Source organism: Pan paniscus, chromosome 4 (assembly GCF_029289425.2).
Source record: "Pan paniscus chromosome 4, NHGRI_mPanPan1-v2.0_pri, whole genome shotgun sequence".
Lineage (NCBI taxonomy): Eukaryota > Metazoa > Chordata > Mammalia > Primates > Hominidae > Pan > Pan paniscus.
The window spans coordinates 142420677-142447727 of record NC_073253.2 but is presented as its reverse complement, the minus strand read 5'-3'; the positions used below and the strand labels follow the sequence as shown (position 1 = coordinate 142447727).

At 39.9% G+C, this 27051-nt stretch overlaps 1 long non-coding RNA gene across 1 annotated transcript in view; it reads left to right on the top strand.

Moving 5' to 3' along the window:
* The window catches only part of LOC130541549 (uncharacterized), a 66749-nt gene extending 39950 nt beyond the window's left edge, over window positions 1-26799 (top strand). The window contains exons 3-4 of the long non-coding RNA XR_010112233.1: window positions 23091-23922; window positions 26346-26799. This is a non-coding gene — a long non-coding RNA (uncharacterized LOC130541549). The remainder of the gene's footprint in view (window positions 1-23090; window positions 23923-26345) is intronic.
* Window positions 26800-27051: the final 252 nt, after the last annotated feature.

The window sequence follows — 27051 nt, the reverse complement described above, 5'->3', positions numbered from 1 at the left end:
AGTCAGGTAGCATGATGCCTCCAACTTTGTTCTTTTTGCTTAGGATTGTCTTGGCTATACGGGTTCATTTTTAGTTCCATATGAAATGTAGAGTAGTTTATTCTAACTCTGTGAAGAAAGTCAGTGGTAGCTTGATGGGGATAGCATTTAATCTATAAATTACTTTGGGCAGTATGGCCATTTTCATGACATTGATTCTTCCTATCCATGATCATGGAATGTTTTTTCATTTGTTTGTGTCCTCTCTTATTTCCTTGAGCGGTGGTTTGTAGTTCTGCTTGAAGAGGTCCTTCACATCCCTTGTAAGTTGGATTCCTAGGTATTTTATTCTCTTTGTAGCAATTGTGAATGGGAGTTTACTCATGATTTGACTCTCTGTGTGTCTATTATTTGTGTATAGGAATGCTCGTGATTTTTGCACATTGATTTTGTATCCTGAGACTTTGCTGAAGTTGCTTATCAGCTTAAGGAGATTTGGGGCTAAAACGATGGGATTTCAAAATATACAATCATGTCATCTGCAAACAGAGACAATTTGACTTTCTCTCTTTCTATTCAAACACACTTTATTTCCTTCTCTTGCCTGATTGCCCTGGCCAGAACTTCCAATACTATGTTGAGTAGGAGTGGTGATTTGTTTTGTTCTGATTTTCGAGGGGAATGCTTCCAGCTTTTGCCCATTCAGTATGATATTGGTTGTGGGTTTGTCATAAATAGCTCTTATTATTTTGAGATATGTTCCATCAATACCTAGTTTATTGAGAGCTTTTAGCATGAAGGGGTGTTGAATTTTATTGAAGGCCTTTTCTGCATCTATTGAGATAATCATGTGGTTTTTGTCATTGGTTCTGTTTATGTGATGGATTATATTTATTGATTTGCATATGTTGAACCAGCCTTGCATCCCAGGGATGAAGCTGACTTGATCGTGGTGGATACCGTTTTTGATATGCTGGTGGATTGAGTTTGCCAGTATTTTATTGAGGATTTTCTCATCAATATTCATCAGGAATATTGTCCTGAAATTTTCTTTTTCCCTTGTGTCTCTGCCAGGTTTCAATATCAGGATGATGCTGGCCTCATAAAATGAGTTAGGGAGGAGTCTGAGAGGAGCTATTAGAGCTTCACAGGTAGGCGATTTTTACAAATCTTTGACTGGTAAAAAATTTTGTTTCAACATTTTTTATCACATACTTGAGCAAATAGGTGTTACAGGGAAGTTGTCTAATCCTATTTGAAGAGCTCTTTAATCAAAAACTCTTTAATATGAATTGCATCAAGTTACTATTTGGAGGTTACACAAATTAAAAGTTTACAGCAGTCACTAATACTTTGTATCTTATTTTTCTAATGCTACAATAAAATGTAATAAAAATTTCCCAAGCCCATTTAGATACTCTCAAATCTCTCTCAGTTTACTTCAGCATTCTGCAAAATGTTTTGATTTTTATTTATCCCTTAATGGGAAGTGGTGTGGAAGATTATCTTATGGGATAGTTTTGAGGCTCTACTGAGAAAATTTGTAAGAACATGCTATGTAAGTAGCAACTTTTATATAACACTTATTAGCCCCCCTCAACACAATTTCTTCCCTCCTCAACAGTCCAGTTGAGGCTTCAAATACTTCATCAATATCTGCCTTGTTAACACACACACACAGTGGCACATAGAAGCACACAGGGGCATACACTTTTATTCAAAATATCGTGGAAGCTGGAATCTTTCTGAGTTGAGTAAACAGAAGGCAATTCCTACCAATATGATTGCCCCAAAAGACATGGTCTGAAAAATTCCGCAGGCCAAAACCTGGACAAATACAACTGCTTCTTTAGTTTATAGCTTCCTCTCCCCTTTTTTTTTCTTGATAGTGAAAACCTTTGTGGTCACTATGTCCATTCAGTTTTATCTTCTTAAGGATGTGTTTTGTTTAAGTTTCTAGAGATCAGGAGCAAGTTTGAGAACTCTGGAAAAAAGTATATATCAGTTGGATAATGTAGATTTTAACCTTCTGTCCCAAGAGAATCAAATAATTTACTCTTACTTTTCTGGGTCTCTACAAATTAGGTGAGGACAACAGAGCATTCTAATCACAATTTCCATTTAAAACACAGGGGCACTAAAGACATTGAAGAGACAATATAGCCTACTGGCTCTGTCCATTCAGTATCTAAAATGTGCACCGAATCCACCCCCTTTTTTTAAAATTCCATTCCCTCTCTCTTCTCTGATGTAACCTCGGTCTAAGCCATCATGATCTGTTACCTGAAGTACAGTTGTCTCCTAACTGGTCTCTTTGCTGTGGTTTCCATATTTGTGTCCCTGCTAAAATTCATATTGCAACTTAATTCTCATGGCTGGTGGTGTTAAGAGGTGAGGCTCTTTGGGCGGTGATCATGCCATAAGAGCCCTACCTTTATGAGTAAGATTAATGCTTTTATAAAAGAGGTGCAGGGGCAATAGCAAAGACTTGGAACCAACCCAAATGTCCATCAATGATAGACTGGATTAAGAAAATGTGGCACATATACACTATGGAATCCTATGCAGTCATAAAAAATGATGAGTTCATGTCCTTTGTAGGGACATGGATGAAGCTGGAAACCATCATTCTCAGCAAACTATCGCAAGGACAAAAAACCAAACACCGCATGTTCTCACTCATAGGTGGGAATTGAACAATGAGAACACTTGGACACAGGAAGGGGAACATCACACACCGGGGCCTGTTGTGGGGTGGGGGGAGGGGGGAGGGATAACATTAGGAGATATACCTAATGTAAATGATGAGCTCATGGGTGCAGCACACCACCATGGCTCATGTATACATATGTAACAAACCTGCACGTTGTGCACATGTACCCTAGAACTTGAAGTATAAAAAAAGAAGAGGTGCAAGGGAACTGTTTGCTCTCTTTTTTGCCCTTCTGTCCTTTCTGCCATGTGAGGACATAGTGTTCATCTTGTCTGGAGGAAGCAGGGTTCAAGGCACTATCTTGAAAGTAGAGACCAGGCCCTTACCAGACACCAAACCTTCTGGCACCTTGATCTTGGACTTCCAAACATGCAGAACTGTGAAAAGCAAACTTCTACTATTTATAAATTACCCAGTCTATGGTCATTTATAGCAGTGGGCATGGACTAAGACATCCTCTCTTGATTCTTTACAATGTATTCCCCATATAATAACCAGATCACTCTTAAAAATAAAAACCAGATTATATCAGTCCCCTGATTAGAATCCTTCAATGATTTCCCACCTTGCTTGGAAAGCAATCCAAGGTGTTTACCATGGTTTACTAGGTTGGATGGGATCTGGCTCAGTGAGGTTGCCCTTTGTCTGCTGCTCTATGCTTAATGTGCTTCAGCCACACTGGGCTGATTACTGACTCTTGTCTGCCCAGAGCCTTCATACTTCACAGCGTGTGCATTTGCAGTTCCCTCTGCCTAGCATCTCCTCCCTCTGACCCTCGCACAGCTTCTTCCTCAGCAGCCAACTCTCCTAGTACAAAGAATTTCCATGGCCATCCTGATTAGCGTAGCCCTCTAGCACAGGCCCCTTTCGCTATAAAATTGGTTTATTGCCATAATGGCACCATTTTTAGCACTCAGTCCAAACTATTTTGTTTAACTATTTGTTTCTGAATTTATTGTCTAACTTCTCCAATGAAAGATAAACTCCTTGAGAACAGGCAACTTGTCCTCCTTTCTCACCACTGAGTCCCCAGCAGCTGTGAGAGTACACGGCCAGTAGTACTCATGCAATAATTATTTGCCGAATGAAGGAAGGAATGAATGAATGAAGGGTACAATGCCAAGCACTCTGAAATGGTTATAATAGCTTTTTGGGTCAGAGTATCCCCTGCTGGAGAGACAGAAAGAAAAGGAGTAGAAATTGCTAAAATGTATGCTATTGTGAAAGAAAATGGAATTTTTGAAACCCCAAAATCACTATGCCAAAGGAAATGTTAAACTGGGGACTGAGTCACACAACGTTGCCCTTATTTCTTTCCTTCCCCAAAAGAGAGCTGTAATTTCACAACCCTGTGTCATAGCCTCATCCATAAGCCAGGTTCCCTCAACTAGGGAAGGCCACATATCTCTCCAGATGGCCTTCCTCACAAATTACTCACAAGGAAATTCCTTATGGTCCCTAAATCTTTCAGGATACATATTCTATCTATAAACTATCCCTAAAACCAAGTTCTGTTGAATCTCACCCTGAAATTGCCCATTACCAGCTTATCTTCACAGGTACAGGACAAGGATGAGAAGAGAAATCATCCTTCTGCCTACCCTGAGATGGATGCATAATTGACTTTTTCCTCTACTCCCCTTGTGCAGATTTACTGAGGCTAATCAGAGCCTCACAAGAATGTAAGCATTTGCCTCACTGCTTCCCTTCCCTTCCCTCTCTTTTTTTCCCTTCTGCTTGCTCTTTCTCCTTTAAATACTGAAGCTCCTGAAACCCTATTCGGAAAAGCACAAGTCACAGATGCTCCTGTGGCCTGTGTTTTTCCCTCAAACTTTGATTACGGTAATCTCTATCCATTGAGACATCAGTCTCAGTCACTTTCTGGTTAAGACTATCAAATGGTGACACTTCACCAGTGGGAAGTAGAGCCTGTCAAGAGAAAAGAAGGTAAAGAAACATTTTTATGTTCACTCTACTAACAGTCAAGCTGGGATCCAAATCTGAGGCTTTGAAATGCATTGTCTTTTTGTTGTACAGCACTGGCTGTAAGTGGCCAGGTTTCTTTCACTTAAGACATTGTCTTATAGCATAGTGATTTATATTATTCCACAATTATGTAAAATGTCATCAACTCTCAATGGATTATTCATGGTGTTTGAGAACCATATTAATTTTAATAAATATTACACTTTTCTTCCTGTGAAATTATTTCAAGTGATTTGCCAAACCGTGGGTCAGTGGTATGCTTATTCCCTGATGAAATAAGGCTATATTTGTAGTAAATTTCCTATATTCTAACCACAAAGACATGTGACAAGAAGATGGGTAAAAAAAAAAATGCATTTGATTGGAAATAAGACACTAATTCTGGGAAACAAATTTAATTGCCTGATTGGAAGCTATCCCAGATTTTTAAAAGTTACTCTTTAAAATAAAAGGATGCTCTAAGAAATTAGATGGCTGTGTATAAACCATGGATGATTTCACCTGTCATCTCAGGAAGGACACCCACTGTTGTGTAAGAGGTAAATACACTCCCTTCAACTGTGAAGTTCTTAATTCAGAATCACAGCCAAGCAAATGGTGTCAAAATCTACAAATGAATCCAAGTACTCACTGGGCAAGAATTGTCTTTATGTGTTCTATTGTTCGTATTATCAGCTCTTGTCAGTTCTATTGTGCCAAGTATTTTGCCAAGTGCTTCTGATATCATCTCATTTTGTTCTCATGGCAACCCTATTCTCCTATTTAATCTACTAAGAAACGGAGTCTTAGAGAAGTGAATTGACTTGCCCAAGGTCACATAGTTAATAAAAATCAAATTTTAGAACCAAACTTTAAGTGGTTCCATTATACTCCCTACCTTTGAGGAGCACTGTAGTATAATGCCGTGTTCTCACAGTTGAGGAATGTGCTGAATCTTTTAAATGGAAAAAAAAAATCTCATAGCTAGTTCATTTTTCTGCTAATGTTGCTTATTATAGGCAAAAACATAAATCTAGTATATGTTTCTTAGACTTACAGTTCATATGAACTCGGGGACTGAAGTGGCCATTCAAATATTCAACAAGTGCTGGTAGTGTTTTAGGATATTGAAATGAATTTAAAAATTTTAAAAATGTTTAGAGAACTTGCAGACCTCAAAAGTATGTCCCTGGACATCCCAAGAACCTGCGGATTCCAATTTGGGTAACATCTTCAGCTGATCTGTTGGAATTGAAATGACAACATTACTGATTCATTAACTGTGTAAATTGGGTACAAGTTACTTAATTCTCTGTTTCTCCATCTATAAAATGGGAATAAAAAGAATGCTGCTCTCCTAGAGTTGTGAGGATTGAATGACAATGTATGTAAATTGCTCAACCCATAAGGTAAAGTTTAAGTGAAAAGCTCTATGAATATTTTCTGTATTATTCATATGATTATTAGGTAATTATGGTATGCTGAGTGAGGAAAGCAGAGATGCAGGCAACTAAAATTACCCAGGGAGAAGTACTTTGTATCTTTATATACAAAGTGCTCTTTGAACATAGACAAGACCTTGATAATAGCAAATTTAAATAGCTGGTAAGTGGCAAAGCTGGGATTCAAACCTGGGCAGTCTGGCTCCATATGTTGTGCTTTTGAGTTCTAGAAAGAGATTTAAAAGTTAAGTAGAAGAGAGGAATATCATCAGCAGAGTTGGTCCATCTGACTGTAAAACCCACACACGTAAGCATTGTGCTGTGTTGTCTCCTCTAGCAAATGCCCCGGAAGCCTCAACTGTAAAAGCCCCATTCAGTCTTGGGGCATCTTTTCCTGGCAAGTGCTGCTGTTGCTCTGGGGTTCCTCCCACTTCATACATCATGCATTTTCAAAGGAAAATAGTACTCCTGTGTTCATACTGATGCAAATCACTTCGTCCCAGCATGAGCAAGCAAAAGGATCTAAACTGGTCTTCCTCTGCCCCCTCAGAAGAGATGATTAGTTCCAGCACAAAGTTACAAAATGGAATGAGTTGTCAACATTTAAATATCAGCAGATTTTATATAACAATCCAGGTTTCACCATCTCCTGAAAAATCTGAGTATCTACCAACCTTGAGCCTCATACCCACATGACAGCAACTGAGTGGAGCTGAGCAGCAAAATAAGTATGTGAACTACATTTTGCCATAGCCTCCTTCTTAAAAATCTTCTCTGGCCTTCAGTAGTAGCCTGGTTCACATAGGCATGAAGCATGAGACTCATGGAAAGCACTCCATGGATGTCAGCTGCTATTATTTAGGCTTTTGTTGTTATTGTCTGGCTCATATCCCCCGTGTTTTATCAGAGCCTGAAACTCAGAAAGTGTGGTAGTTTGCAAAAATAAAAATTGCTACTAATTTCCCCTATGCTTTGCATGCACGCTCCTTTGCAATATGATTTTGCTGCTCCTCCAAACAAGATGGGGGCCCATCTCTCCATCCTGTGAACCTGGGCTTGGCCATGTAACTTGCCTTGGCTAATGGGGTATTGGCAAATGTGTAGTAATCAAGTGCTTGGGGCTTGGGGCCTGCTACCCTGTCTTGCTGGTGGAAATTCTTGGCCACCATATGATAAGCCCAAAGTAGCCTATTGGAGGATGAGTGACCATGTGGAGGGAGGGCCCAGCTATGCAAGCAAGGCCATCCGAGACGGATGGACCAGAGGAATTAATCAGCAACCTCTGGAATCAGGACAAGTAAGAAGTCATTATTGTTCTAAGCCACTAACTTGTGAGTTGGCTTTTACACAATAATAGCTAACTGACATGGAGGCAAAGGCTTATTAATGCCTCTATACAACAGATCCTGCAGCGTAAGTGGTGGTTTTCTGGATAGTCTTTAAATTAGGCATTCTCTCCTTACAAATAAGGCCTAAAACAAGTTGATGCTTCTGTTTCAGTTTTTATTCCACTCTTATTGAATGAAAAAAGGACAGAAGTAAAAATCAATAGTAAGAGAATTTTTAGGGTGCTTTTATAAGTGGAGAATGAACATTTAGGTAAATATACAGAAAGCCAAGTTAAATATATAGAAATGGTACACAGCCATGCACTGCATAATGACAGTTTAGTCAATGACAAAAATATATAAGCCATATACAAGAAGGTTCCCATAAGATTATAATACTGTATTTTTGCTGCACCTTTTCTATGTTTAGGTATATTTAGCCACACAAACCCATCGTGTTACAATTGCCCACAGTATTCAATACAGTAACATGCTGTTTAACAAGCTTGTCCAACCTGTGGCCCATGGGCTGCCTGCAGCCCAGAACAGTTCTGAATGTGGCCCAACACAAATTCATAAACTTTCTTAAAACGTTATGAGGGTTTTTTTTTGCGATTTTTTTTAGCTTTTTATCTATTGTTAGTGTACTTTATGTGTGGCCCAAGACAATTCTTCTTTTTCTGGTGTGGCCCAGGGAAGCCAAATGGTTGGACACCCCTGCTATAGGTTTGAAGCCCAGGAGCAATAGGCAATATCAGATAGCCTGGGTGTGTAGTAAGCTATGCCATCTAGGTTTGTGTAAGCACATTCTAGGATATTCATACAGTGTTGAAATCTCCTAAAGACACATTTCTTTAAACATATCCCTGTTGTTAGGTGACATAACTGTAAACTTTCTGTAAATATGCAGAAAACATTAAGGTAAATATACAGAAACTTCTTACAGAAGTACTAGAATATATGGAAAATGCACATCATCATGTTCCTTGATAATTTTCCCAATTATGAAGACTTCATGTGCATATTAGTATTTTTCACGAAGTTATCACGGTGGCAATAAATGGCAACGATGAGAAGAAGAGTTTCTATATTGAGCTCTTACACACCCAGCACTTTTCTAAGGACTCTTACATAGATTTTTTTTCCTTAATCCTCAAAACAACCCTATAAGGAACGTCTTATTATTGTGCCCATTTTACATTGGGGGAAAATGAGTCTCAGAGAGATGGGGGTAACTTCAGAGTTCCAGAGCTGGGACCTAACCTGCAGTTTTGTTAAAAGCCCATGTTAACATCTACACTTTACCATTTCCTTGTGATAGCAGTCATAGCGTCATATTAATTAAAGGGTTTAAAGCCTCTAAAGGATGACCTGAATTTGAACAGAAGGATTTTCGCATTTCTTTCATCTGTTACGAGCTCCCTTTGCAGAGCAGAGACACTTTTATTTCTATCCACCAGGGGGCAGTCTAAGTCAGAGTTTGATTCTGAAATCAACAGTTCTGAGCGTTACTTGGCCGCACCTTCATAGCTTCATTTCTATCGTTGTTTTGTTTTACCTTGTTTTTCATTTTAAAATGCCTTGAGATTCCCCAGCTTTTCAGGACACTATTCTTTTTCAACCAGCAACGTGAGCCGTGGAGACATTGCTGGATAAAATGCCAGGATACTTGCTTACTGTGTGTTCCTGCCTTAGTGACTCTCCGACCTTCGGAATTACTCCGCTTGCGGCATCAGATTGATTTTGACAATGAAATGATGAGGCTGGGCAAGTTTTAGGGATTACTTCGACTCTCACATTCTACCACTTCTAGTGTAGAAGGTGGCACGAGTCTTAACACGGTACGAACAAGGGGGTGCAAGAAATGTTACATTCGTTGTTCATAAATCAAACTATGACTAAGTTCCCATCCTGCCAGATTGATGAGAAGTGTAATCTGTCATTATTGAAGCTCCACCCCCCCCAACTCTCCCCACCCCAATTACAAAGGTGCCAAAGAGTCCAGAAGGTGCCTGTTCTGGGAGCCTCTGTCCACACTGGGTACCGAGGGATGTCCATTGTCCAAGCCTGTCTGGTCTCCTGAGATCAAGCACCTGCTGCTGTGTTTCTTGCCTGAAGGACCCTTGCCTGTGTTGGGAGTCTAGGCCCCTGTTTCTCCAGGTATGTCTCCGAGTCAGGAAGCCTTTGATCAACAGCAGCAAAGATGTATTAGAGATGATAGCCTTTCTCTGGCTGTAGTAGTCCCAACTACTTGGGAGGCTGAGGTGGGAGAATCACCTGAACCAGGAGGCAGAAGTTACAGTGAGCCAAGATCGTGCCGCTGCACTCCAGCCTGGGTGACAAAGCAAGACTCTGTCTCAAAAACAAAATAAAATAACCCAGTTTGGGGTATGTCTTTATTAGCAGCATGAGAACAGACTAATACGATAAAAGCCCAAATTTTCACTCAAGGGAGAAAGAAGGAAGAAGAGAGAATGGGGAGGGAGGGAATAGAGGAGAGCTGTCCTCAGCGACCTCTACTTTACCTTTGCAAAAATTCCTAGGAAAAGGAAATACAAAGGGCCTGGCTATCTTCATGGAAGGGAGAGAGAAATCATGAAACAAAACATATTGATGTTTAAATAAATAGTGCCCAGCCACTTCATAAGTCAAGAGCCTTGAGACTAAAACAGACAGTGTCTTGAGCTATATTTATTTTTCACAGTCTTATAACCAAGATTCCACTCAATGCCTATTGGATGGTTAATTTTCTTATTCATTCTGAAAGAGAAGAGGAATAATAGGCAGGATTAGTTTTTGAAACAAAATGACCAGTATTGAAGCTGAAAGCGAAGCATAGCTGTGAATCCTGGTAGCACAGCTTTCTGGCTGTGAGACCTTGGAGAATACTGACTCTTCCTTCTTCAACATGGAGGTATATAAATTCTGGATCTAGTTTAAAGGGATTTGCTGATTGCTTGAAATTGACTCAGTATCCTTATTACCTCCCACCCCCAGGGGAGGCTGCAGACACTTTTATGGAGTGCTACAGTCAGGCTGAAGAGAGCCTTGGCGATTCTCTCCTCCTTTGTTGTGACCCTTTCTGCTCTGTTCCTCTGTCCACATATCCAGACCACCTGGCCTACGCTTGGTCCTGGGGGACTGATGCTTTTCTGGCCCTCTGCTTTATCTCTGAATACAGCCATTTGAATCCCATGTGTTACTCTGTAATCTGAGATCTTGCTCCAGATTAAAAAACCCATATTCAAAGCCTCAAGGCCCCCAAAATTGTCCATTAAACAAAACAAATGTGTACTGTACCAAGGCAGCTGTACTAATGTACATTCCTATTAGCAGTGCATGATGGGTACATGAGGCACCTGCTCTTGTCCTTGAAAATATTTGGTACCCACAGACTTCTAGTCTTTGCCATTCTGGTGAGTGTGATACTGCTTTTCAGCGTGTGTGTGTTTTATCATTATGGTAAAAAAAAAAAGGTGTAATATCAGGTGTGTATGTACCATTTTAACCCTTTTATGTGCATACTGCATTTTGATCATGTTTTTAACATGAGTATCCTGATTGCTAAGAAATTTAGCATTTTTTTTGTTTTTTTTTGTTTTTTTATTTTTTATTATACTTTAAGTTTTAGGGTACATGTGCACATTGTGCAGGTTAGTTACATATGTATACCTGTGCCATGCTGGTGCACTGCACCCACTAACTCGTCATCTAGCATTAGGTATATCTCCCAATGCTATCCTTCCCCCCTCCCCCCACCCCACAACAGTCCCCAGTGTGATATTCCCCTTCCTGTGTCCATGTGTTCTCATTGTTGAATTCCCACCTATGAGTGAGAATATGCGGTGTTTGGTTTTTTGTTCTTGCGATAGTTTACTGAGAATGATGGTTTCCAATTTCATCCATGTCCCTACAAAGGACATGAACTCATCATTTTTTATGGCTGCATAGTATTCCATGGTGTATATGTGCCACATTTTCTTAATCCAGTCTATCATTGTTGGACATTTGGGTTGGTTCCAAGTCTTTGCTATTTTGAATAATGCCACAATAAATATACGTGTGCATGTGTCTTTATAGCAGCATGATTTATAGTCCTTTGGGTATATACCCAGTAATGGGATGGCTGGGTCAAATGGTATTTCCAGTTCTAGATCCCTGAGGAATCGCCACACTGACTTCCACAATGGTTGAACTAGTTTACAGTCCCACCAACAGTGTAAAAGTGTTCCTATTTCTCCACATCCTCTCCAGCACCTGTTGTTTCCTGACTTTGTAATGATCGCCATTCTAACTGGTGTGAGATGGTATCTCATTGTCGTTTTGATTTGCATTTCTCTGATGGCCAGTGATGATGAGCATTTTTTCATGTGTTTTTTGGCTGCATAAATGTCTTCTTTTGAGAAGTGTCTGTTCATGTCCTTCACCCACTTTTTGATGGGGTTGTTTGTTTTTTTCTTGTAAATTTGTTTGAGTTCATTGTAGATTCTGGATATTAGCCCTTTGTCAGATGAGTAGGTTGCGAAAATTTTCTCCCATTTTGTAGGTTGCCTGCTCACTCTGATGGTAGTTTCTTTTGCTGTGCAGAAGCTCTTTAGTTTAATTAGATCCCATTTGTCAATTTTGTCTTCTGTTGCCATTGCTTTTGGTGTTTTAGACATGAAGTCCTTGCCCATGCCTATGTCCTCAATGGTAATGCCTAGGTTTTCTTCTAGGGTTTTTATGGTTTTAGGTCTAACGATTAAGTCTTTAATCCATCTTGAATTGATTTTTGTATAAGGTGTAAGGAAGGGATCCAGTTTCAGCTTTCTACATATGGCTAGCCAGTTTTCCCAGCACCATTTATTAAATAGGGAATCCTTTCCCCATTGCTTGTTTTTCTCAGGTTTGTCAAAGATCAGATAGTTGTAGATATGTGGCGTTATTTCTGAGGGCTCTGTTCTGTTCCATTGATCTATATCTCTGTTTTGGTACCAGTACCATGCTGTTTTGGTTACTGTAGCCTTGTAGTATAGTTTGAAGTCAGGTAGTGTGATGCCTCCAGCTTTGTTCTTTTGGCTTAGGATTGACTTGGCGATGCGGGCTCTTTTTTGGTTCCATATGAACTTTAAAGTAGTTTTTTCCAATTCTGTGAAGAAAGGCATTGGTAGTTTGATGGGGATGGCATTGAATCTATAAATTACCTTGGGCAGTATGGCCATTTTCACAATATTGATTCTTCCTACCCATGAGCATGGAATGTTCTTCCATTTGTTTGTATCCTCTTTTATTTCCTTGAGCAGTGGTTTGTAGTTCTCCTTGAAGAGGTCCTTCACATCCCTTGTAAGTTGGATTCCTAGGTATTTTATTCTCTTTGAAGCAATTGTGAATGGGAGTTCACTCATGATTTGGCTCTCTGTTTGTCTGTTGTTGGTGTATAAGAATGCTTGTGGTTTTGTATATTGATTTTGTATCCTGAGACTTTGCTGAAGTTGCTTATCAGCTTAAGGAGATTTTGGGCTGAGATGATGGGGTTTTCTAGATATACAATCATGTCGTCTGCAAACAGGGACAATTTGATTTCCTCTTTTCCTAATTGAATACCCTTTATTTCCTTCTCCTGCCTAATTGCTCTGGCCAGAACTTCCAACACTATGTTGAATAGGAGTGGTGAGAGAGGGCATCCCTGTCTTGTGCCAGTTTTCAAAGGGAATGCTTCCAGTTTTTGCCCATTCAGTATGATATTGGCTGTGAGTTTGTCATAGATAGCTGTTATTATTTTGAAATACATCCCATCAATAGCTAATTTATTGAGAGTTTTTAGCATGAAGGGTTGTTGAATTTTGTCAAAGGCTTTTTCTGCATCTATTGAGATAATCATGCGGTTTTTGTTTTTGGCTCTGTTTATATGCTGGATTACATTTATTGATTTGCATATATTGCACCAGCCTTGCATCCCAGGGATGAAGCCCACTTGATCATGGTGGATAAGCTTTTTGATGTGCTGCTGGATTCGGTTTGCCAGTATTTTATTGAGGATTTTTGCATCAATGTTCATCAAGGATATTGGTCTAAAATTCTCTTTTTTGGTTGTGTCTCTGCCTGGCTTTGGTATCAGAATGATGCTGGCCTCATAAAATGAGTTAGGGAGGATTCCCTCTTTTTCTATTGATTGGAATAGTTTCAGAAGCAATGGTACCAGTTCCTCCTTGTACCTCTGGTAGAATTCAGCTGTGAATCCATCTGGTCCTGGACTCTTTTTGGTTGGTAAGCTATTGATTATTGCCACAATTTCAGATCCTGTTATTGGTCTATTCAGAGATTCAACTTCTTCCTGGTTTAGTCTTGGGAGAGTGTATGTGTCGAGAAATTTATCCATTTCTTCTAGATTTTCTAGTTTATTTGCGTAGAGGTGTTTGTAGTATTCTCTGATGGTAGTTTGTATTTCTGTGGGATCGGTGGTGATATCCCCTTTATCATTTTTTATTGCATCTATTAGATTCTTCTCTCTTTTTTTCTTTATTAGTCTTGCTAGCGGTCTATCAATTTTGTTGATCCTTTCAAAAAACCAGCTCCTGGATTCATTAATTTTTTGAAGGGTTTTTTGTGTCTCTATTTCCTTCAGTTCTGCTCTGATCTTAGTTATTTCTTGCCTTCTGCTAGCTTTTGAATGTGTTTGCTCTTGCTTTTCTAGTTCTTTTAATTGTGATGTTAGGGTGTCAATTTTGGATCTTTTCTGCTTTCTCTTGTGGGCATTTAGTGCTATAAATTTCCCTCTACACACTGCTTTGAATGCATCCCAGAGATTCTGGTATGTTGTGTCTTTGTTCTCATTGGTTTCAAAGAACATCTTTATTTCTGCCTTCATTTCGTTATGTACCCAGTAGTCATTCAGGAGCAGGTTGTTCAGTTTCCATGCAGTTGAGCGGTTTTGAGTGAGATTCTTAATCCTGAGTTCTAGTTTGATTGCACTGTGGTCTGAGAGATAGTTTGTTATAATTTCTGTTCTTTTACATTTGCTGAGGAGAGCTTTACTTCCAACTGTGTGGTCAATTTTGGAATAGTTGTGGTGTGGTGCTGAAAAAAATGTATATTCTGTTGATTTGGGGTGGAGAATTCTGTAGATGTCTATTAGGTCCACTTGGTGCAGAGCTGAGTTCAATTCCTGGGTATCCTTGTTGACTTTCTGTCTCGTTGATCTGTCTAATGTTGACAGTGGGGTGTTAAAGTCTCCCATTATTAATGTGCGGGAGTCTAAGTCTCTTTGTAGGTCACTCAGGACTTGCTTTATGAATCTGGGTGCTCCTGTATTGGGTGCATATATATTTAGGATAGTTAGCTCTTCTTGTTGAATTGATCCCTTTACCATTATGTAATGGCCTTCTTTGTCTCTTTTGATCTTTGTTGGTTTAAAGTCTGTTTTATCAGAGACTAGGATTGCAACCCTTGCCTTTTTTTGTTTTCCATTTGCTTGGTAGATTTTCCTCCATCCTTTTATTTTGAGCCTATGTGTGTCTCTGCACGTGAGATGGGTTTCCTGAATATAGCACACTGATGGGTCTTGACTCTTTATCCAATTTGCCAGTCTGTGTCTTTTAATTGGAGCATTTAGTCCATTTACATTTAAAGTTAATATTGTTATGTGTGAATTTGATCCTGTCATTATGATGTTAGCTGGTTATTTTGTTCGTTAGTTGATGCAGTTTCTTCCTAGTCTTGATGGTCTTTACATTTTGGCATGATTTTGCAGCGGCTGGTACCAGTTGTTCCTTTCCATGTTTAGTGCTTCCTTCAGGAGCTCTTTTAGGGCAGGCCTGGTGGTGACAAAATCTCTCAGCATTTGCTTGTCTGTAAAGTATTTTATTTCTCCTTCGCTTATGAAGCTTAGTTTGGCTGGATATGAAATTCTGGGTTGAAAATTCTTTTCTTTAAGAATGTTGAATATTGGTCCCCACTCTCTTCTGGCTTGTAGGTTTTCTGCAGAGAGATCCGCTGTTAGTCTGATGGGCTTCCCTTTGAGGGTAACCCGACCTTTCTCTCTGGCTGCCCTTAACATTTTTTCCTTCATTTCAACTTTGGTGAATCTGACAATTATGTGTCTTGGAGTTGCTCTTCTCGAGGAGTATCTTTGTGGCGTTCTCTGTATTTCCTGAATCTGAACGTTGGCCTGCCTTGCTAGATTGGGGAAGTTCTCCTGGATAATATCCTGCAGAGTGTTTTCCAACTTGGTTCCATTCTCCCCATCACTTTCAGTACACCAATCAGACGTAGATTTGTTCTTTTCACAAGTCCCATATTTCTTGGAGGCTTTGCTCGTTTCTTTTTATTCTTTTTTCTCTAAACTTCCCTTCTTGCTTCATTTCATTCATTTCATCTTCCATCGCTGATACCCTTTCTTCCAGTTGATTGCATCAGCTCCTGAGGCTTCTGCATTTTTCATGTAGTTCTCGAGCCTTGGTTTTCAGCTCCATCAGCTCCTTTAAGCACTTCTCTGTATTGGTTATTCTAGTTATACATTCTTCTAAATTTTTTTCAAAGTTTTCAACTTCTTTGCCTTTGGTTTGAATGTCCTCCCATAGCTCAGAGTAATTTGATCGTCTGAAGCCGCCTTCTCTCAGCTCGTCAAAGTCATTCTCCATCCAGCTTTGTTCCGTTGCTGGTGAGGAACTGCATTCCTTTGGAGGAGGAGAGGCACTCTGCATTTTAGAGTTTCCAGTTTTTCTGTTCTGTTTTTTCCCCATCTTTGTGGTTTTATCTACTTTTGGTCTTTGATAATGGTGATGTACAGATGGGTTTTTGGTGTGGATGTCCTTTCTGTTTATTAGTTTTCCTTCTAACAGACAGGACCCTCAGCTGCAGGTCTGTTGGAATACCCTGCCGTGTGAGGTGTCAGTGTGCCCCTGCTGGGGCGTGCCTCCCAGTTAGGCTGCTTGGGGGTCAGGGGTCAGGGACCCACTTAAGGAGGCAGTCTGCCCGTTCTCAGGTCTCCAGCTGCGTGCTGGGAGAACCACTGCTCTCTTCAAAGCTGTCAGACAGGGACATTTAAGTCTGCAGAGATTACTGCTGTCTTTTTGTTTGTCTGTGCCCTGCCCCCAGAGGTGGAGCCTACAGAGGCAGGCAGGCGTCCTTGAGCTGTGGTGGGCTCCACCCAGTTCGAGCTTCCTGGCTGCTTTGTTTACCTAAGCAAGCCTGGGCAATGGCAGGCGCCCCTCCCCCAGCCTCGCTGCTGCCTTGCAGTTTGATCTCAGACTGCTGTGCTAGCAATCAGCGAGACTCCGTGGGCGTAGGCCCTTCGAGCCAGGTGCGGGATATAATCTCGTGGTGCGCCTTTTTTTAAGCCCATCGGAAAAGCGCAGTATTCGGGTGGGAGTGACCCGATTTTCCAGGTGCCGTCTGTCACCCCTTTCTTTGACTCAGAAAGGGAACTCCCTGACCCCTTGTGCTTCCCAAGTGAGGCAATGCCTCGCCCTGCTTCGGCTCGCGCACGGTGCGCGCACCCACTGACCTGCGCCCACTGTCTGGCACTCCCTAGTGAGATGAACCCGGTACCTCAGATGGAAATGCAGAAATCACCGTCTTCTGCTTAAACAAGTTTATCTGGTTTTCTCTTCCGCAACTGGCCTGTTCAAAAACGTTTCCCATGTTTCTGTTGTGTTGGGGTTTTTTGTTTATTCTTTTTATTGATTTATAAAAATTCCTTATATGTCCTGGATACTAGTCCTTTGTCAAATAAATGGGTGACAAATGTATACTTCTAGTCTATAGCTCTTTTCATTTTGCTAATTGAACCTGTTGATGTAGTTTAATATGCTGACTCTCTCTCTCTTTTTTGTTTTTGAATTGTGTTCTTTGTATTGTGTTTAGGAAATTTTTTCTGCACTGAAAAACTGGGTGGCATGAAATTTTAAAGAGCTTTGCTTCCCCTGAAAAGACATTTCTAAGATGTTTTAGCTAATATTCCAAAAATTGACAATGACCATCTTAAGAATATTTGTTGTGTAAGTGCTAAGTCAACTAGGTATTCACAATAAAGACAATAAAGTTAGATTCCTACTTTGTGCTATACTTAAACAATGCCAGGGACTTGAAAGTGCTATATGTGAGGGGAGCAAAACTTAGTAAAATATATAAAAGAAAACCTCTCATTTTTCTAAAAGTTTTTCTTTAAACTTAAAAATTAAAAAAAAAAAAAATTGTCGGCTGGGCGGGGTGGCTTACGCCTGAAATCCCAGCACTTTGGGAGGCCAAGGCAGGTGGATCATGAGGTCAGGAGATTGAGACCATCCTTGCCAACATGGTGAAATCCCATCTGTATGAAAAATACAAAAAGTTAACTGGGTGTGGTGGCATGTGCCTGTAATCCCAGCTACTCGGGAGGCTGAGGCAGAAGAATCACCTGAACCCGGGAGTTGGAGGTTGCAATGAGCCGAGATCATGCCACTGCACTCCAGCCTGGTAACAGAGTGAGACTCCATCAAAAGAAAAAAAAAAAAAAGAAAACAAATTTGTCCCCCTTCTATTAGTCAGAAGGTATGATCTGATATTGTAGCTGCAATGAGGAAGTGTAACAGAGCAGAGATGGTGACAGAAGTGGCCGCACATGTGTCTGTCTACAGGTCAGGGCCAGATCATAAAGGTCTGTGGTGTTGGAATGTTATCGAGGATAATAGACAGCCAGAGAGGCTTTACATAGCAGAGTGATGTGATTATCAGATTCGCTTCAAGAAAGCTCCAGCATCCTACATAAGGCTAGCCAGTTTTCCCAGCATCATTTGTTAAATAGGGAATCCTTTCCCCATTTCTTGTTTTTATCAGGTTTGTCAAAGATCAGATAGTTATAGATGTGTGGTATTATTTCTGAGGACTCTGTTCTGTTCCATTGGTCTATATCTCTGTTTTGATACTAGTACCATGCTGTTTTGGTTACTGTAGCCTTGTAGTATAGTTTGAAGTCAGGTAGCTTAATGCCTCCAGCTTTGTTCTTTTGGCTTAGGATTGACTTGGCAATGCAGTCTCTTTTTTGGTTCCATATGAAATTTAAAGCAGTTTTTTCCAATTCTGTGAAGAAAGTCAATGGTAGCTTGATGGGGATGGCATTGAATCTATAAATTACCTTGGGCAGTATGGTCATTTTCACGATATTGATTCTTCCTATCCATGAGCATGGAATGTTCTTCCATTTGTGTCCTCTTTTATTTCATTGAGCAGTGGTTTGTAGTTCTTCTTGAAGAGGTCCTTCACATCCCTTGTAAGTTGGATTCCTAGGTATTTTATTCTCTTTGAAGCAATTGTGAATGGGAGTTCACTCATGATTTGGCTCTCTGTTTGTCTGTTATTGGTGTATAAGAATGCTTGTGATTTTTGCACACTGACTTTGTATCCTGAGACTTTGCTGAAGTTGCTTATCAGCTTAAGGAGATTTTGGGCTGAGATGATGGGGTTTTCTAGATATACAATCATGTCGTCTGCAAACAGGGACAATTTGACTTCTTTTCCTAATTGAATACCCTTTATTTCCTTCTCCTGCCTGATTGCCCTGGCCAGAACTTCCAACACTATGTTGAATAGGAGTGGTGAGAGAGGGCATCCCTGTCTTGTGCCAGTTTTCAAAGGGAATGCTTCCAGTTTTTGCCCATTCAGTATGATATTGGCTGTGGGTTTGTCATAAATAGCTCTTATTATTTTTAGATACATCCCATCAATACCTAATTTATTGAGAGTTTTTAGCATGAAGCGTTGTTGAATTTTGTCAAAGGCCTTTTCTGCATCTATTGAGATAATCCTGTGGTTTTTGTCTTTGGTTCTGTGTATATGCTGGATTACGTTTATTGATTTGTGTACGTTTAACCAGCCTTGCATCCCAGGGATGAAGCCCACTTGATCATGGTGGATAAGCTTTCTGATGTGCTGCTGGATTTGGTTTCCTAGTATTTTATTGAGGATTTTTGCATTGATGTTCATCAGGGATATTGGTCTAAAATTCTCTTTTTTTTGTTGTTGTGTCTCTGCCAAGCTTTGGTATCATACGTAGAAAGCTGAAACTGGATCCCTTCCTTACACCTTATACAAAAATTAATTCAAGATGGATTAAAGACTTAAATGTTAGACCTAAAACCATAAAAACCCTAGAAGAAAACCTAGGCAATACCATTCAGGACATAAGCATAGGCAAGGACTTCAGGTCTAAAACACCAAAAGCAATGGCAACAAAAGCCAAAATTGACAAATGGGATCTAATTAAACTAAAGAGCTTCTGCACAGCAAAAGCAACTACCATCAAAGTGAACAGGCAACCTGCAGAATAGGAGAAAATTTTTGCATTCTACTCATCTGACAAAGGGCTAATATCCGAATCTGCAAAGAACTCATACAAGTTTACAAGAAAAAAACAAACAACCCCATCAACAAGTGGGCGAAGGATATGAACAGACACTTCTCAAAAGAACACATTTATGCAGCCAACAGACACATGAAAAAATGCTCATCATCACTGGCCATCAGAGAAATACAAGTCAAAACCACAATGAGATATCATCTCATACCAGTTAGAATGGTGATCATTAAAAAGTCAGGAAACGACAGGTGCTGGAGAGGATGTGGAGACACAGGAACACTTTTACACTGTTGGTGGGACTGTAAACTAGTTCAACCATTGTGGAAGACAGTGTGGCAATTCCTCAGGGATCTAGAACTAGAAATACCATTTGACCCAGCCATCCCATTACTGGGTATATACCCAAAGGATTATAAATCATGCTGCTATAAAGACACATGCACACGTATGTTTATTGTGGCACTGCTCACAATAGCAAAGACTTGGAACCAACCCAAATGTCCAACAATGATAGACTGGATTAAGAAAATGTGTGGCACATATACACTATGGAATCCTATGCAGTCATAAAAAATGAGTTCATGTCCTTTGTAGGGACATGGATGAAGCTGGAAACCATTCTCAGCAAACTATCGCAAGGACAAAAAACCAAACATCACATGTTCTTACTCATAGGTGGGAATTGAACAATGAGAACACTTGGACACAGGAAGGGGAACATCGCACACTGGGGCCTGTTGTGGGGTAGGGGGAGGGGGGAGGGATAGCATTAGGAAGAATACCTAATGTAAATGACGAGTTAATAGGTGCAGCACACCACCATGGCACATGTATACATATGTAACAAACCTGCCCGTTGTGCACAAGTACCCTAGAACTTAAAGTATAATAAAAATATATATATATATATATATTTTTTTTAAAAAAAGAAAGCTCCAGCAGCAACAAGGTACAGATACTGGAGAAGAAACAGGAGTGAGAAACAATGGCGAGAAGGCTATTGTGGTCAGCAAGGTGGAGGTGATGGGGTCTTGAATCTGGGCAGTGTCTGTTGTGATGGGCAAAAGAACAGGTGGATTTGAGAGCCTTTAAGGACAGGCAATTGCTGGGAGCTAGTTAATGTAAATTAACTTCTTCCTGACCACAAGAAATTGGCCACCAAAAATATAAAATTTGGGTTTCAGAGGCAAATGCAGAAACCCAAAGTCCTTATATGAGGTCAGCTCTGGGGTGGAATAAAACATTCCCATTTATCTGTTTTCTATTTCAAAACTCCTCTTTTAAGGAGATGTAAGAAACATCTATTTTTTGAGTATTGGTGTACAATTATTTGACAACAGCATTTTAATACTAAAAAGTAAGTTATTTACCTTATTTTGCTAACATTTCTTGCTTTACATGTAAAAAGTAGAGGCTTAAACAGTCAGTGGCACTTCTCAGTGAAGGAAAAGGTGCTTCTGACTTACAAAGTAAGATGAATCCCAGAGAGCACAAGTCCATTTCAAGCAATTATGCTTAACAAACGTTAATTTGTAAAATGCAGTACTAGGAAACGTCTCTCCCCGCATGCCCCAAAAGTCAACATGAAGGTTTAGTGCTTTAGGAAATGAGACAACGAGGCGAAGATTAGATTGCCTTTTCATATAAAGTAGTTGGATGCAATAATATTAGTGATTTAGGGATGAGACAGAGATTAAATATGCAAGTTTAAATGAGGATGTCCTAAAAATAATCACCTTCAAGAAGGGTGGAGGATCATCAAATATTGGACAGAAACTGTCAAAAACTTGAGCATAATAATATAAATAACATTTTTTTTGAGACGGAGTCTTGCTCTGTTGTCCAGGCTGGAGTGCAATGGTTTGATCTTGGCTCACTGCAACCTCCTCCTCCCAGGTTCAAGCGATTCTCCTGTCTCAGCCTCCTGAGTAGCTGGGAATATAGGCGCACACCACCATGCCTGGCTAATTTTTGTAGTCTCTAATTTTAGTAGAGACAGGGCTTCACCACATTGGCCAAGCTGGTCTTGAACTCCTGACCTCAAGTGATCTGCCTGCCTTAGCCTCCCAAAGTGCTGGGATTACAGGTATAAGCCACTGTGCCCAGCCCATTTTTTTAAGTTTTTATTACTTTTGATATCATCAGTGTTGTCTGTCCTATGACCACCCTCCCTTGCAGTGGACAATGGCTATCATTGTTTCAGGCTTCTCAGCTACATAGCATATCATCAATACACACCTAATTGGTCCAAATTCAGTTAAATCTCCTAGTTAGGGGAATACATGGGCTGCTTGTCTTAAGTCAAAGTTAACTGAAAGAATCACTATGTTCAGGGGACTGAGATTACTTTGATTAACTTAGACCTGTCAGTGTCCACCCTTGAACCTGGGGATGAAGGCAGCTTAATCTTGTATTAGTTCTCATGCTGCTAATAAAGACATACCAAAGACTGGGAAATTTATAAAGAAAAAGAGGTTTAATGGACTCACAGTTCCACCTGGCTGGGGAGGCCTCATAATCATGGCAGAAGGCAAAGGGGAAGCAAGACCCATCTTACATGGCAGCAGGCAAGAGCACATGTGTAGGGGAACTTCCCTTTATAAAATCATCATATCCCATGAGACTTATTCACTATTATGAGAACAGCATGGAAAACCTGCCCCCATGATTCAATTACCTCCCACTGAGTCTCTCCCATGGCATGTGGGGATTATGGGAGCTACAATTCAAGATGAGATTTGGGTGGGGACACAGCCAAGCCATATCAATTTTTTTTTTTTTTTTGAGATGGAGTTTCACTCTTGTTCCCCTGACTGGAGTGCAGTGGCACAATCTTGGCTCACCACAACCTCTGCCTCTTGGGTTCAAGCAATTCTCCTGCCTCAGCCTCCCAAGTAGCTGGGATTATAGGCATGCACCACCACACCCAGCTAATTTTGTATTTTTAGAGGAAACGGGGTTTCTCCATGTTGGTCAGGCTGGTCTCAAACTTCCGACCTCAGGTGATCTGCCCACCTCGGCCTCCCAAGCTGCTGGGGTTACAGGTGTATCAGTCTTAAAGTACAGGGCTGTCTGGGAAAAGGCTGGATACGAACAGTGATCTGAGTCCTGCTATAAAGGAAAGTAGGGAATACGTTATTAGTCACAGCCTTATCAGCACGAGTGGGAGAGACTTGGCATTTTCTAATTGTTGATACCAGATAAGGAAACTTAGCTGAAATATGGGTGTAAATATGAATCCCTTATGTCTTCATACTTTTCAAAGTTCTTTGACATTGAATCTCTTTGGTTCTTCACACAAACTGTTGCAGTTTTCAACAGAGAAAATATGATTCTTTTTTTTTTTGCAGATGGAGAAACAGAGGGAAGAAGAGACTTGGAATCACTCTGTCCTGGCTGTGGGTCTATGAAAAAGAATGTGGCCTACTGCTAAATACATTGATTTTGAAGCTAGATAGCTCTGGTTTTGGGGAGCAAGTGATTTGATCTCTCAGAGACTCAGTTACTTCATCAGTAAACAGAGATTACCATATCCACCAGTAATGGCTATAGGAGTAGTAATAGGGATGATATAGGTGAAAGCACTGATCACTGAATGATTCCAAAGACAGGTGCAGAGAGGTTCAGGCATCAGACAGGCTACCTGGATCCAAATCTCAGCTCCATCATTTACTACTTTCATGGCCTTTACAAACCACTAAATTTCTCTCTGAGCTTTAATTTTCCCATCTGTAACATGGGAACTAATAAAATGAAACCTTCCTAATAAAGTTGCCAGGAAGATTCATTGAGACATTGAATGTAAAGTATTTAACTCAATATAGAGCATGGGGAGCACCAAATAAAATTCAGGTGTTACATTTTAAGCACGTGTTCACCAAGGCTCCCAATTCAGGTGGTGAGGATTCTATAATGATCAATTCCTCCTAAGGTATTTGTAAAATGACCCACCAGATTACCAACAATTCCTGTATTTCCAGAACCCTTTGGAGTCCTTTATGTAACCTGGGAGAGCTGTTATTCTTTTTTCTTTTTGGTAGAAGTGAAATCCTGCAGGAAAACGTGCTCCATTTTGGTTATTTCTGTTATATCACAAGGTGGGCTGGATAGCAAGTTTTGGAAGCACTGAACACCCACACGGAGCTGGCTGCTCTCAGGCGGGGAGGCATCTTCACTAAGGAGGTGAGTGAAAAACATAACCCAACACAAGTCATGCTTCAATTATATCCGTTTCCTATAGTTGGGGGAAGGCTGCAGTGCTATCTTTTCCTCATTTGAAAGAGAAAGTAGAACATTTGGTGTGAATAAAGGCAGTGGCAAGAATGACATGTTTGGACAGCTATTTCACACTCTTGTTAAAGACATTAGCTTTTCTCCAGAATCAAAAGACAGAGTGGAGACCAGCCTTATGTCTAAATGTCAAAGAGCACCGAAATTCAAATGCAATTTTTTATGCTCAATTTATAGGCCTATTTCACTTTTGTGTCATCTGTTTTTAATTGGTAAGCTTACAAAAGATTGGGATATTGTCCTGTTTTAAAATTGTTTTCTCAACTAGGTCAAATGGTATTGTATACAGAGACGCAGCTCAGTATTTTTCTGAGTCTATTTGCTTCTTAAAGACACATCAGGACAAGTGGACTGATTGTCAGTATTTATTACAACCATGACATTAGAAAATATTAATTCAGATTCATTAAGAGCTAATTATGTTCACTAGGGAAAATGGAGCAGAAAACACAAATAAAAAACTAAAAGCAATCATAATTCCAAATCAGCTGCTATAACTACCGTAACATTTTCTTGTATCTCTTTCCACTCTTTTACTTTGCAGGTATGTTTTCATGATCACTGAGTTTTTTTAATGGGTGGTGCATGTGTGTGTTAGTATATATTTTATGTATATAAGTATATAAGTTTATAAGTATACAAGTATGCTTATATTTTAAACATCTTTCAATGATAGTATAAACTTTTTCTCTTTAAAATTTATTATTACAAATACAATTATTCTGGACATACAAAAAGATACCAAGAACTGTATAACAAACATGAGGTATCCACCACCGTTTAAGAACAAATGTCATGACCAATCCCATTGAATCTCTTCTCTAACTTGCAAAAGCAACTACAAATCTAATTTTGGCATTTATCATTTTTGTCAGGTATATATGCTTTTACTACAATTTTATGTTAGCTTAAGTATTTTTAGGATTCCCTCACTTGTTTTTGAAATTTTATATAAATATTGTCATATAGTAGTTTTCCTGTAGCTTGCTTTTTCCCCCCAATGTGATTTTTTTCCGGATTCATCTATATTGATCCCTACAGTTTTGGTTATTTTTAATGCAGCATAACATTCCATTTTATAAATATTTGTCACAAATTATTTGTCCACCCATCAGAGGATGAACATATGGAAATAACTTTGTATTCCAAGAAATGGAATTGCAGGGTTATAGGGTATAAATAGTCTCAGCTTCATTAACTTTATATGTTGGCAAATAGTTCCCCAAAGAACTGTATCAATTCTTCCTGAAGAATTGTATCATTTCATACCATCAACATGTAAAATATCTTATTTCTTCAAATTCTAAGTCTTTTAAATATTTCTGCCTATCATACAAGTGTGAAATGTTTTTGGTTGCAGTATTCATGATCACTTTTATGACTACTGGTGAGATTGAACACATTTCGTTTGTGCTTTTTCTGTTCAAGTTTCTTGTATGTGTTTCATATAACAATGTTTCAAATGTATTACTACTTATTTATTGGCATTTAGAAAACATATGGGCATGTGGGATACACACACACAGGTGTATAGGAGAATTAGATCCACGAAAATCAGGTGCTACAAAGAGTTAGGTACAAAACTATAAAGAAAGTAGAGAAGGATTGACCTGATACAATAGGCTTGTGGAGAGGCGACTGGTTGATAAAACCTGGGGAACAGTGATCTAAATAACAGATAAAGAACAAACAACTAGATGTCACTCTTATTTAAGCCAGAGAAAGAAAGTAAAAAAAAAAATCTTAAACTTTTTTTTAAACAGTTAAATGGAGTATCCATTTAGAATTTGTCAGGTGCAAAGCTATCACGAGAAGTTATTACATTCTTTCAGTAAAAGGCTTACTTATGGATAATGACGACCTTTGTTTGAATAACACTTCAACATTTGGAAACTCTTTGGCTGTATAATCTAAATCTGCCATGAGGCAAACATGACACAATTAGCCTATAAGAGTTAATGTGTGAAGCAGGGAGGTAAGTAAGACTTGGTTTTTGCCTTCAAGGAGTTCATAGCCTGCTGATAGAGACAGAGGCACAAAGTTTTATAATTAAAAAGGTACTTTTGGAATGTGGTATTGCAGAGAAAGGGACCAATGCTACTATGTGATGGGGAGAGGGAAGCTTTGCAGGGGGTGTGTGTCTCATAGGGTGAGTAGTGCTTGGGAGATAGAAGAAAAAAAGGACATTCCAGACAGAGAAGCACATTCCTAAAGGCAAAAAAAAAAAAAAAAAAATGTTGAAGTGATGGGAACATATTCGAAGAACAACAGAAAATGATTGTGGCTGCAAATTACTTGACATTTCTCTTGTTCAGAGGTGCAGTCTGTGTCCCCGTCCTTGACTCTGAGAATCTCTGTGATCAACAGAATGCAGAAAAGTGACAGTGCATGGCTTCTGAGGCTAGGTCCAGAAAAGGTTATGCAGCTTCCCCCTTTGTGCTGAAATGCAGTGCTTGGACCTCAGAGCTATTGACTAAGAAGTCCATGCACCCTGAGCTTCTCATGCTGGGGAAGCCACGTGCAGGCATTCAGTTCCCAGCCCAGCTGAGCTCCATCCTGGCTGCAACAATTGTTCTCATGAGGAAGCCATCTTGGACACTCAGCTCCCTGGAGCCTCCACGTGTCGCCAGCCCCAACTGACATCTGTCTCACTGCAACCACAGAAGAGCCTCCAACCAAGAACTGCACAGCTGAACCCTTTCTAAATTCTTGATCTCCAAAAAGCCATGCACAAAATAAAATGGTTGTTTTGAGCCACTAAATTCTGGAGCCTCAAGTAGGGGAGAAGTTCCTTTGGGTAGGTGTCATTTTCCTAGGCTACCATTCATTTTCTCTTATTTTGGTGATAGCAGTCTGATTTATGTGTGTGGGTGGGTCAGGGGTAACCCTGATCTTAAGTCATGTAGTTCAGGTGCCTCCTGGATGTGCCTGCCTAACCATCATATCCCCCCTACGGTACGGTGTTTGTAAAGAGTTGAGCAAATAATCCAGGACAGACCACTGAGATTCTGCCTTGTGACT